This window comes from Mustela putorius, unplaced genomic scaffold (assembly GCF_011764305.1).
Source record: "Mustela putorius furo isolate JIRA1106 unplaced genomic scaffold, ASM1176430v1.1 tig00003923_pilon_pilon_pilon, whole genome shotgun sequence".
In the NCBI taxonomy this organism is placed as follows: domain Eukaryota; kingdom Metazoa; phylum Chordata; class Mammalia; order Carnivora; family Mustelidae; genus Mustela; species Mustela putorius.
In genome coordinates, this window is record NW_025422068.1 from 11,101,128 (window position 1) to 11,113,962 (window position 12,835).

Consider the following 12,835-nt stretch of genomic DNA (forward strand, 5'->3'; position numbering starts at 1 on the left):
TTTTGAGATCAAGCCCTGTGTTATGCTCCATGCCAGATGTGGAGCCTGCTTAAGATTTTCTCTTTCTCTCTCCCTTTGCTCTCCTCTCCCTCATGTGTGCTTTCTTTAACCCCCCCAACCCCCCCAAAAATAAAAAAAAACCAAATAGTCAATCAACACACAGGGTTATGAGTTTTGAGGAAAAGAAGAGGTAAGAAGAGAAGAGGGTATGATAGAAAGAGAGGGGAAGGAATGCAGACAGGAACAGTAGACACAAAAGATGGGAGGACCTAAACTGAAGTAACAAGGAGAGAAAAGAGAGAAAATGAATAATACAACACAAATGTATACTAACCTACATAAATAAGATGATAGGAGGAAGCCTCAATGGAAATGCATCTTAAAAAAACACAGGTGTTTGTTTCAAGTTGCTTTATGAATCTGAATTTTACAGAAAAAAAATATGTGAGGTTTGGCCAGAAGTAATGTTGCTGCAGTAAAAATCCTTGATTTACAAACATCTTCAATATTGTCTGTCATATAATACTGGTTTATACAATTATTTTTAAGACCTCTTAATTATATCTTCCTAAAGAGATTCAGAAAAATTGGGCATAAGAGGGCAATATGCAGGTCATAATAAGAGTGAAAAAATTTAGTTTGAATGTTAGAAAATTTTGGGTTTTAGGATATTAGTATATATATCAGAGTAGACAGAATGTGCATGAATGATCATTCATACCCTTACTGAAATAGTAATAATGCATGAAGTGTCTTATGGAAAATGGAAAAAAAATGTAGAAAACTATGTTGAAGAATGTAAAGAAATGTTAGAAAGGAAAAAAATATACATTTAAGATAATAGAAAAGAGTGGAAAAAGGAAGAAATGATGTATTAAAAATAGAGGGAAAGAGGAAAAGCAGGGAATAAGTCCAGAGGAAATTAAAAATAGAATTGCAAAAACAATAAGTTAAGGGCTGAGAAATGAACACTTTTGAGAACAATCATGACATATGGAAAATGGTAAAGATATAAACAATCAGAAAAATATCAATTAATTAAGAAAAATATTAACATACAAGTGTGAAGATTATAAGAGGAAGAATAAATAATTTTTATCACACCACTGAGAATTATGGAATGAGAGCAATGAAAGGAGAAAACAGCAGAATAGAAAGACTAACAGGAAAGGATGAGAGAAATGGAAGAGAAAAGAAATGATAAAGGGAAATGATAAGAAGTGTGGGAGTAAGAACATGGAGAGAGGAGACTTATTGTTAAGGACAAACAAAATATTTAGCATAAGAAGAATCCTAAACAAAAAAAGAATTGAGAAGCAAATTCTTGCAAAAATGGCCAGGTCTCTCCCTTCATGCAAGAACTACAGACAGGGAGGGGACTTACTTCCTCTGAGCTCATCTCTGGTGGGCTGTAGCTGGGTGCAGGTGCCTGGGTCCAGGGCTATAGGAGGACTAGCTTGCTCAATCCCCAAGGACTGGAAATTACTTTGCACACAGTGAACTTCCTGATTCATCCAGAAGAATCACAAATTACAACAAATTCTCTTGATATGCTTAGAAATGTATTTAATTAAAGTCAGCACCTAAGGTCACAAACACCTTAAAATTTTAAGTGACCCTAGAGAGTTCTATAAGACTAGAGGAGGAAGTAAACTTAGAATGTTTATTGTTTTCAGTTACCAGGAAACATAAAAGATTTTACTGCTACAAATCAGCCATTCAGAGAGTAATCTCTTTCCTCTGAGACTTCAATATTGATCCATAATTTATGTTGGAGCATCCAAGCCTCCATTGATTTAATTAAAAAGTAATATAAATGCTGGGATCTGGGACTAATAAACCAACTGAATTTTTAGTTGAAAACCTAATACGTAGTAAGGGCTCTAATTAACATAAGTATATAATTTAAGCTATGGCTTAAAGCTATGGCTTTTATTGTTCCTTGTGGAATTTGTATAGTTGTTAAAACCTTCCATCTTGCAGACCAAAAAATAAATGAACCTGAAATTTATGTAGTGCCTGGTCCAATAAGATAATTGCTGACCTCGAATTTTTTTTTTTTTTTGTACAAGAATATTAACAGAATCAGTGGGTTGGTATTTTGGAAGTGAGCTTAAATGAGTTTGATCTTATGTTAATGCTGTGATTTGTGGGAAGGTGGAGTTTCTTTCCCATGAATACCCTACTTTAGTACCCCCTTCCTTAGTAGCACAGGCATCCAAACCCAACTTCAGACCTAAAGATACATCTCTGATCTCAGTTGATCATTCACAACTATTTACCAAGTGTACAGGTTTCAATATCAAAGGTTTTAAAAGTTATTGGTGGCAGAAGACATAGATATTTTTCCAAAAAATCCAGATGGTCAGCAGACACATGAAGATGTTCAAATCACATCATCAGGGAAATACAAATCAACACTACTATGAGATATTATCTCATGCCTGTCAGAATGACTAAAATTAACAACACAAGAAATAACAGGAGTTGGCAAGTATGTGGAGAAAAAGGAACACTTGTGCCCTGTTGGTGGGAATGCAAACTGGGGCAGCCACTCTGGAAAACAGTATGGAGGTTCCTTGAACAGTTAAAAATGGGGCTACTCAAGGCTCCAGCAATTTCACTACTAGGGATTTACCCAGAAAATACAGAATTAGAGATTCAAAGGGGTACATGCACTGTTATGTTTATAGCAGCATCATCAATAGCCACATTATGGGAGCAGCCCATGTGTCCACCAACTGATGAATGGATAAAGAAATGGTGTGTGTATATATAAACAATGGAGTATTACTCACCTATAAGAAAGAACAGAATCTTGCCATTTGCAATGACATGGATGGAGCTAGAGGATATAATCCTAAGTGAAATGAATCAGTCAGAGAAGACAAATGCCGTATGATTTCACTCATACGTGGAATTTGAGAAATAGAACAAGCTAGCAAAGGGAAAAAGAGAAAGGAAGGCATACACTTAACAGACCTTTAACTATAGAGAACAAACTAATGGCTATCAGAAGGGTGGTGGGTTGGGGCATGGGTTAAATAGGCAGTGGGGATTAGGGAATATGCTTGTTGTGATGAGCACAGTGTGATGTATGGAAGCATTACATTACTATATTGTATGCCTTAAGCTAATAGAACACTGCATGTTAACTAACTGGAATTGACATAAAAACTTAAAAAAATAATGACAAAATAACAGAACCAAAAATATATATATAGAAATAAAGTTCAGGACATATACACAGAATTTAAAATCTCTATAAATATGAAGTGTTGGGGCACCCGGGTGGCTCAGTGGGTTAAGCCACTGCCTTTGGCTCAGGTCATGATCTCAGGGTCCTGGGATCAAGTTCCGCATCGGGCTCTCTGCTCAGCCGGGAGCCTGCTTCCCTCTCTCTCTGCCTGCCTCTCTGCCTACTTGTGATCTCTCTCCGTCAAATAAATAGATAAAATCTTAAAAAAATATATGAAGTGATATTTTTAATGCATAAGTATTCTCCTTCAGGGAAGCTATTTTTGAGAATTACAGTAATATTTTTATAAACAAGGCATGTTTATCTTGACCTTAGTGTTCCTTTGAAGTTATTTTAGCAATTCTTGACATTTGCTTCTAGAACTAATTCTTCATTTCCTGAATATTGTTAGAGCATCTGCACAACTTACTGCTGAGGGTGATCATACCTCTTGGAGTCATCTCAAAATTCTCTTATTTTCATCAAGCTTACAAATCATTTTGGCTCCCTTTTTAGCTCTGCAGAAGTCTATCCATAGTGTAAGAGGCCAGTGAATATAATAGTTTCAAATGATACTGTTTTGGAAAGTTCTTCATTCTCAAATAGGGACTGGTTTATTGGGAACACTTTGTTACTTGTGTTACTCATCAATACCTTTTTATTCCAGTCCCATGCAAAGAAGCCTATAGATTTGATATTAACCCATTTAACTTTAGCTAATAACAATTATTTTCAGTGGGATTCCAAAAATATTAAATGTCTTTGGAGTAAGAAATTTTCTAGATGACATTGGTTGTAAGACAGTGCTATACATGTACAGAGTCACTCAGGGTCTTTCCCTCTGTACCACGTCTTTTCTCAGTATTTTTCAGGTCATAATATCACTTCCAAAACCACTGATAGACATGGCTCAAACTCAGACTGTTCACATACATTTTCCCATCTTTCTTTTCTTTCCAAATTACACATCAGATCTACATCTATGTCATCATAAGTGCTGTGGCCCCCTTCAACACCACTGAAGTTGCACAAGTGTATTATCTGACATACTGTAGCAGAAGGGAACCCAATAAACTTCACAAGGCTAATTTTGTAGGGAGCATTGTTTTATGAAATTTCCTGTGTGTTCCTCATGATCTGGACCAATGTGTACATGGTAACAGTCCACCAGACTAGCCTTTGCACAAACCCCTTTCCTGGAACTAAGGCCACCCACAGGATCCTGGCATCTGTGAACTGCTTTAGTTTTTTTTTTTTTTTTAAAGATTTTATTTATTTATTTGACAGACAGAGATCACAAGTAGGCAGAGAGGCAGGCAGAGATAGAGGAGGAAGCAGGCTCCCTGTGGAGCAGAGAGCCTGATGTGGGGCTTGATCCTAGGACTCTGGGATCATGACCTGAGCCGAAGGCAGAGGCTTTAACCCACTGAGCCACCCAGGCGCCCCCAACTGCTTTAGTTTTTTGTTTTTGTTTTTGTTTTTACTCAGCCAATAGCTACCTTACAATTTACAGAAGTTATAGACATAATACACAAGGGCCTTTTCTCTGTTCTTGTTATCTAGCAATCTGTCCTCTTCTACTGATGAAAAATAACAGATGATCCTTCCTAAACTGTGCCTTTGCAAAGATGAGAAAGTCCTCTCTATATTTCCTTCAGAAGTTTGAACACTCTCACTCACACATTTCTCTGACACAAAGGGCATGTGATCATAATTTCCCACACCACAATTTTAATGAGGTAAAATTCTGATAAGGCATTAATAAATTTTACTTTGGACATTTCATCAAACCATCCAGTTTCATGAACATATAAAATAAATGACCAGATACATGGAATAAAACATGTTTGAGGGTTGCCTGGGTGGCTCTGTAGGTTGAGTGTCTGACTCTTAATTTTGGCTAGGGATCTAACTCCACATTGGGCTCTGAGCTAACTGGGGAGTTTGCATTAGATTCTTTCTCCATCTGCCCCCCCCCAATCTGCTCATGCCCTTTATCTCTCTCTCAAGTAAGTAAATAAATCTTTACAAAAATGTTTGAGATTGCTGCACATGGTTGGGGCTGTCTTTGACCCTTCCTAAAATAATTGTCAGAAATTTATGCTTGTGATTATTTGGATGCCTTTTTTAAAAAAGAGATCTTCTCTAATGTGAAATATCTATCAGAAAAATGACAGCAACTACACTTGCTGATTATGCTAGATTATCTTTATCAGTCAAAATATTTTATATTTACACAGGCATATACTTTAGATCCAAACAATACTTGAGTTTATTATATAGTTTTGATTATATCTGATTTAATTGTGGATCATGATGTAAGTGTGAATATAACTTAGTTTCCTTCACACAGTGAATACAGATCAAGATTCCCCAAAATACAAATGTATTATACAATCTCAAATACTTTATGAAACCCACGTGTTGCTTTTTATGTATGCCACTTTGGATTTATTTACCTCACTAGATGTGTTTCAATTTCCACTACATTATTATAGTCATTTTTCTAACAATAGCAGAAATTTATATCTGTGTAGTTTTGTACTTCTATTAAATATTTAACAATTTCCATGTTGGAATGCCTGGGTGGTTCAGTTAGTTAAGCATTTGTCTTCAACTCAGGTCATACCAGGTCAGGTGCTGTGATAGAGTCCCACCTCAGAATCCTTGCTCAGTGGGGAGTCTGTTTCTCCCTATTCCTGCTCTCACTGTTTGTGCTCTCTCTCTCTCTCCCCCGCTCTGACAAGTAAATAAATAAATAAAATCTTTAAAAAATCCCATGTATCACAGTATGATATATTAGAAAACCTAAATTTTTTTCTTTTTCTTTTTTTTTTTAATTTTTTATTTTTTTTATTTATTTTTTTTTAAAATTTTTTATTTTTTATAGACATATATTTTTATCCCCTGGGGTACAGGTCTGTGAATCACCAGGCTTACACACTTCACAGCACTCACCAAATCACATACCCTCCCCAATGTCCATAATCCCACCCCCTTCTCCCAAACCCCCTCCCCCCGGCAACCTCAGTTTGTTTTGTGAGATCCAGAGTCACTTATGGTTTGTCTCCCTCCCAATCCCATCTTGTTTCATTTATTCTTCTTCTACCCACTTAAGCCTCCATGTTGCATCACCACTTCCTCATATCAGGGAGATCATATGATAGTTGTCTTTCTCTGCTTGACTTATTTCGCTAAGCATGATACGCTCTAGTTCCATCCATGTTGTTGCAAATGGCAAGATTTCATCTCTTTTGATGGCTGCATAGTATTCCATTGTGTATATATACCACATCTTCTTGATCCATTCATCTGTTGATGGACATCTAGGTTCTTTCCATAGTTTGGCTATTGTGGACATTGCTGCTATAAACATTCGGGTGCATGTGTCCCTTTGGACCACTACATTTGTATCTTTAGGGTAAATACCCAATAGTGCAATTGCTGGGTCATAGGGCAGTTCTATTTTCAACATTTTGAGGAACCTCCATGCTGTTTTCCAGAGTGGCTGCACCAGCTTGCATTCCCACCAACAGTGTAGGAGGGTTCCCCTTTCTCCGCATCCTCGCCAGCATCTGTCATTTCCTGACTTGTTGATTTTAGCCATTCTGACTGGTGTGAGGTGATATCTCATTGTGGTTTTGATTTGTATTTCCCTGATGCCGAGTGATATGGAGCACTTTTTCATGTGTCTGTTCGCCATCTGGATGTCTTCTTTGCAGAAATGTCTGTTCATGTCTTCTGCCCATTTCTTGATTGGATTATTTGTTCTTTGGGTGTTGAGTTTGCTAAGTTCTTTATAGATTCTGGACACTAGTCCTTTATCTGATATGTCGTTTGCAAATATCTTCTCCCATTCTGTCAGTTGTCTTTTGATTTTGTTAACTGTTTCCTTTGCTGTGCAAAAGCTTTTGATCTTGATGAAATCCCAGTAGTTCATTTTTGCCCTTGCTTCCCTTGCCTTTTGCGTTGTTCCTAGGAAGATGTTGCTGCGGCAGAGGTCGAAGAGGTTGCTGCCCGTGTTCTCCTCAAGGATTTTGATGGATTCCTTTCGTACATTGAGGTCCTTCATCCATTTTGAGTCTATTTTTGTGTGTGGTGTAAGGAAATGGTCCAATTTCATTTTTCTGCATGTGGCTGTCCAATTTTCCCAGCACCATTTATTGAAGAGGCTGTCTTTTTTCCATTGGACATTCTTTCCTTCTTTGTCGAAGATTAGTTGACCATAGATTTGAGGGTCTATTTCTGGGCTCTCTATTCTGTTCCATTGATCTATGTGTCTGTTTTTGTGCCAGTACCATGCTGTCTTGATGATGACAGCTTTGTAATAGAGCTTGAAGTCCGGAATTGTGATGCCACCAACGTTGGCTTTCTTTTTCAATATCCCTTTGGCTATTCGAGGTCTTTTCTGGTTCCATATAAATTTTAGCATTATTTGTTCCATTTCTTTGAAAAAGATGGATGGTACTTTGATAGGAATTGCATTAAATGTGTAGATTGCTTTAGGTAGCATAGACATTTTCACAATATTTATTCTTCCAATCCAGGAGCATGGAACATTTTTCCATTTCTTTGTGTCTTCCTCAATTTCTTTCATGAGTACTTTATAGTTTTCTGAGTATAGATTCTGTGTCTCTTTGGTTAGGTTTATTCCTAGGTATCTTATGGTTTTGGATGCAATTGTAAATGGGATTGACTCCTTAATATCTCTTTCTTCTGTCTTGCTGTTGGTGTAGAGAAATGCAACTGATTTCTGTGCATTGATTTTATATCCTGACACTTTACTGAATTCCCGTCCAAGTTCTAGCAGTTTTGGAGTGGAGTCTTTTGGGTTTTCCACATATAGTATCATATCATCTGCGAAGAGTGATAATTTGACTTCTTCTTTGCCGATTTGGATGCCTTTAATTTCCTTTTGTTGTCTGATTGCTGAGGCTAGGACCTCTAGTACGATGTTGAATAGCAGTGGTGATAATGGACATCCCTGCCGTGTTCCTGACCTTAGCGGAAAAGCTTTCAGTTTTTCTCCATTGAGAATGATATTTGCGGTGGGTTTTTCATAGATGGCTTTGATGATATTGAGGTATGTGCCCTCTATCCCTACACTTTGAAGAGTTTTGATCAGGAAGGGATGCTGTACTTTGTCAAATGCTTTTTCAGCATCTATTGAGAGTATCATATGGTTCTTGTTCTTTCTTTTATTGATGTGTTGTATCACATTGACTGATTTGCGGATGTTGAACCAACCTTGCAGCCCTGGAATAAATCCCACTTGGTCGTGGTGAATAATCTTTTTAATGTACTGTTGAATCCTATTGGCTAGTATTTTGTTGAGTATTTTCGCATCTGTGTTCATCAAAGATATCGGTCTATAGCTCTCTTTTTTGGTGGGATCCTTGTCTGGTTTTGGGATCAAGGTGATGCTGGCCTCATAAAATGAGTTTGGAAGTTTTCCTTCCATTTCTATTTTTTGGAACAGTTTCAGGAGAATAGGAATTAGTTCTTCTTTAAATGTTTGGTAGAATTCCCCCGGGAAGCCGTCTGGCCCTGGGCTTTTGTTTGTTTGGAGATTTTTAATGACTGTTTCAATCTCCTTACTGGTTATGGGTCTGTTCAGGCTCTCTATTTCTTCCTGGTTCAGTTGTGGTAGTTTATGTGTTTCTAGGAATGCATCCATTTCTTCCAGATTGTCAAATTTATTGCCGTAGAGTTGCTCATAGTATGTTCTTATAATAGTTTGTATTTCTTTGGTGTTAGTTGTGATCTCTCCTCTTTCATTCATGATTTTATTTATTTGGGTCCTTTCTCTTTTCTTTTTGATAAGTCGGGCCAGGGGTTTATCAATTTTATTAATTCTTTCAAAGAACCAGCTCCTAGTTTCGTTGATTTGTTCTATTGTTTTTTTGTTTCTATTTCATTGATTTCTGCTCTGATCTTTATGATTTCTCTTCTCCTGCTGGGCTTAGGGTTTCTTTCTTGTTCTTTCTCCAGCTCCTTTAGGTGTAGGGTTAGGTTGTGTACCTGAGACCTTTCTTGTTTCTTGAGAAAGGCTTGTACCGCTCTATATTTTCCTCTCAGGACTGCCTTTGTTGTGTCCCACAGATTTTGAACCGTTGTATTTTCATTATCATTTGTTTCCATGATTTTTTTCAATTCTTCTTTAATTTCCCGGTTGACCCATTCATTCTTTAGAAGGATACTGTTTAGTCTCCATGTATTTGGGTTCTTTCCAAACTTCCTTTTGTGGTTGAGTTCTAGCTTTAGAGCATTGTGGTCTGAAAATATGCAGGGAATGATCCCAATCTTTTGATACCGGTTGAGTCCTGATTTAGGACCGAGGATGTGATCTATTCTGGAGAATGTCCCATGTGCACTAGAGAAGAATGTGTATTCTGTTGCTTTGGGATGAAATATTCTGAATATATCTGTGATGTCCATCTGGTCCAGTGTGTCATTTAAGGCCTTTATTTCCTTGCTGATCTTTTGCTTGGATGACCTGTCCATTTCAGTGAGGGGAGTATTAAAGTCCCCTACTATTATTGTATTATTGTTGATGTGTTTCTTTGATTTTGTTATTAATTGGTTTATATAGTTGGCTGCTCCCACATTGGGGGCATAGATATTTAAAATTGTTAAATCTTCTTGTTGGACAGACCCTTTGAGTATGATATAGTGTCCTTCCTCATCTCTTATTATAGTCTTTGGCTTAAAATCTAATTGATCTGATATAAGGATTGCCACTCCTGCTTTCTTCTGATGTCCATTAGCATGGTAAATTCTTTTCCACCCCCTCACTTTAAATCTGGAGGTGTCTTCGGGCTTAAAATGTGTTTCTTGGAGGCAACATATAGATGGGTTTTGTTTTTTTATCCATTCTGATACCCTGTGTCTTTTGACAGGGGCATTTAGCCCATTCACATTCAGGGTAACTATTGAGAGATATGAATTTAGTGCCATTGTATTGCCTGTAAGGTGACTGTTACTGTATATGGTCTCTGTTCCTTTCTGATCTACCACTTGTAGGCTCTCTCTTTGCTTAGAGGACCCCTTTCAATATTTCCTGTAGAGCTGGTTTGGTATTTGCAAATTCTTTCAGTTTTTGTTTGTCCTGGAAGCTTTTAATCTCTCCTTCTATTTTCAATGATAGCCTAGCTGGATATAGTATTCTTGGCCTCATGTTTTTCTCGTTTAGTGCTCTGAAAATATCATGCCAGCTCTTTCTGGCCTGCTAGGTCTCTGTGGATAAGTCAGCTGCCAATCTAATATTTTTACCATTGTATGTTACAGACTTCTTTTCCCGGGCTGCTTTCAGGATTTTCTCTTTGTCATTGAGACTTGTAAATTTTACTATTAGGTGACGGGGTGTGGGCCTATTCTTATTGATTTTGAGGGGCATTCTCTGAACCTCCTGAATTTTGATGCTCGTTCCCTTTGCCATATTGGGGAAATTCTCCCCAATAATTCTCTCCAGTATACCTTCTGCTCCCCTCTCACTTTCTTCTTCTTCTGGAATCCCAATTATTCTAATGTTTCGTCTTATGGTGTCACTTGTCTCTCGAATTCTCCCCTCGTGGTCCAGTAGCTGTTTGTCCCTCTTTTGCTCAGCTTCTTTATTCTCTGTCATTTGGTCTTCTATATCACTAATTCTTTCTTCTGCCTCATTTATCCTAGCAGTTAGAGCCTCCATTTTTGATTGCACCTCATTAATAGCTTTTTTGATTTCACCTTGGTTAGATTTTAGTTCTTTTATTTCTCCAGAAAGGGCTTTTATATCTCTCGAGAGGGTTTCTCTAATATCTTCCATGCCTTTTTTGAGCCCGGCTAGAACCTTGAGAATTGTCATTCTGAACTCTAGATCTGACATATTACCGATGTCTGTATTGATTAGGTCCCTAGCCTTCGGTACTGCCTTTTGTTCTTTTTTTTGTGTTGAATTTTTACATCTTGTCATTTTGTCCAGATAAGAGTAAATGAAGGGGCAAGTAAAATACTAAAAGGGTGGCAACAACCCCAGGAAAATATGCTTTAACCAAATTAGAAGAGATCCAAAATCGTGAGTGGGGAGAAAGGGGATAAAAAGAGGTTCAAAAAGGAAGAAAGAAAAAAAAAAAGAAAAGAAAAAGAAAAGAAAAGAAAAGAAAAGAATTTTTAAAAAAAGAAAACACCTAAGAAAAATGTAAAAAAAAATATATATATTAGATAAACTAGTAAAAAATCGTTAAAAAAGAAAAAGGTAACAGTTAAAAAAAATTTTACCCGAAGGCGAGAAAAAAAAAAATGAAAAAGAAAAAATTAAATTAACTGCAAGACTAAAAAAAATCCCAGGAAAAAAGCCATGAGTTCCGTGCTTGGCTTTCTCCTCCTCTGGAATTCTGCTGCTCTCCTTGGTATTGAAACCGCACTCCTTGGTAGGTGAACTTGGTCTCGGCTGGATTTCTTGTTGATCTTCTGGGGGAGGGGCCTGTTGTAGTGATTCTCAAGTGTCTTTGCCCCAGGCGGAATTACACCGCCCTTACCCGGGGCCGGGGTGAGTAATCCGCTCGGGTTTGCTTTCAGGAGCTTTTGTTCCCTGAGCGCTTTCCGTAGAGTTCCAGAGGACAGGGATACAAATGGCGGCCTCCTGGTCTCCGGCCCGGAGGAGCCGAGAGCCCGGGGCCCCACTCCTCAGTGCGCCCTCAGAGAACAGCGCCCAGTTACTCCCGTCTGCCTGACCTCCGGCCGCGCTCCGAGCTCACCGAGCCTGCGACCGGTTCAAGGTAACACGGAGCTGCGAGCTTACTGTCGGCTCTGTCTCTGTAGCTGGCTTTCCCGTTCCAATACCCGCAAGCTCTGCGACACTCAGACACCCCTGATCCTTCTGTGACCCTGCGGGACCTGAGGCCACGCTGACCCCGCGTGGGCTTCGCCCCGGTTTAGCCTCTGGAGCGATGTCCCTCAGCGGAACAGACTTTTAAAAGTCCTGATTTTGTGCGCGGTTGCTCCGCCGCTTGCCGGGAGCCGGCCCCTCCCCCCGGGGTCTATCTTCCCGTCGCTTTGGATTCACTTCTCCGCCGGTCCTACCTTTCAGAAAGTGGTTGTTTTTCTGTTTCCAGAATTGCTGTTCTTCTTCTCTTCGATCTGCCGATGGATTTTCAGGTGTTTGCAATCTTTAGATAAGCTATCTAGCTGATCTCCGGCTAGCTGAAGCAGTCTCAGCTTGCTACTTCTCCGCCATCTTGACTCCTCCCCCTCCTAAATTTTTTTCTTGAAGACATTAAAATCCCAATAATTATAAACAAATGATGTATTATACCTTGACTAATTGAATTTAAATAAAAATTAAAAAGAACTATTACAAACAGTAAAAATATATACACAGTTTAATTAATTAATTAATGTTAGTCACCATACAGTACATCATTAGTTTTTGATGTAGTGTTCCAAGATTCATTGTTTGCATATAACACTAAGTGCTCCACGCAATACATGCCCTACTTAATGCCCATTAGCAGGCTCACCCATCCGCTCACTCCCCTCGCCTCAGTGTGTTTCTTGGTGTTCATAGCCTCTCATTGTTTGTCTCCCACTCTGATTCCCCTAACTATGCCTTTTCCTAAC

At 38.4% G+C, this 12,835-nt stretch overlaps 1 pseudogene; it reads left to right on the plus strand.

Moving 5' to 3' along the window:
• Positions 1–167: 167 nt before the first annotated feature.
• Positions 168–4,822, plus strand: LOC101678483 (annotated as a pseudogene).
• Positions 4,823–12,835: the final 8,013 nt, after the last annotated feature.